This window comes from Octopus bimaculoides, chromosome 22 (genome assembly GCF_001194135.2).
Source record: "Octopus bimaculoides isolate UCB-OBI-ISO-001 chromosome 22, ASM119413v2, whole genome shotgun sequence".
Lineage (NCBI taxonomy): Eukaryota > Metazoa > Mollusca > Cephalopoda > Octopoda > Octopodidae > Octopus > Octopus bimaculoides.
In genome coordinates, this window is record NC_069002.1 from 27,136,086 (window position 1) to 27,137,180 (window position 1,095).

Sequence of the window (1,095 nt, forward strand, 5' to 3'; positions counted from 1 at the left end):
GCTCAGTTCACATCCTTGCTCGAATTCGTTGTACCTTCTCTTGAATTTCCTATGAAAAAAATAGTATCGGCTTACGAATGCTTCGTGTGATGAACAGCCTTCAGGAACGAAGTAAATTCGTAAACCGAGATTTCAATGTACGAGAGTGTGCTGAAAAGTAACTAGTTTTAATGATATTGCAAAAGGCTTGGTTTGAGGCTCAACATTTCAAGTTCTTTTGCAGGACTTAGAAAAACTGAAGAGCCACTGCAATACATGTGTGAATCTGAGAGGGGAATATGTTGGATAAAATCATAATTAAATGATCCTCCTGTATTTTCTTTTACCTGAAGCTAGGAACTTTTCATCACCCCCTCACATGTTATGGAAACATTAGCCAACACTCGTTTTGGTTAAGGGTTAAACCTATTTTGGTATCACTGAATTAAATAGACCATCAGTTTTGCTAAATCCGCTTTAATTTGGAATAGACAGCATATCCCTTTACAATAAGTTCTTAGGCTTAGGTAAGTATGTACTATCACAGAAGTCACCTGACCTCTCGATGAGAATATCTCTTCGAAAATCAAGGAGAAAGAAGATAACTATGGACAACTTCTTCGAAACCTCCAGCTTCTATATCTGGATTACAAATTTACATTTCTACCGATGATAATTGGTACAGTTGGTTTTGTGAGTACTAACGATTCTGCCAGCTCGCCCCTGAGTGACAATAAGCTTGGATTTTCAGAAAAAGAAATCAATCAATAAACTCGCACGTTGCAAATACAATCTGTTAGAGGAACAGTGAAAACTATGCAAGATTTTCCCAAGTTTAAAATGAGACATTCTTTTCCTTATCTACATTCCAACAATGAGCCTTCTTCAGAGCAAGAATTTAAACAATTATATATATATATATACGTGTGTGTGTGTGTGTGTGTGTGTGTGTGTGTGTGTGTTGGAGAATTGCTGCTACTGCTGCTAAACCAAACTCCGAGCAGTTTAAATAAAATAACGAAATCGGTGTAACTAGATATTTTTGGGACTGCTTCCTTCTGAGGATGTAAAACTTTCTGTATTGTTAGAACCTTTCTTTATTTTCCTTTTCTTATT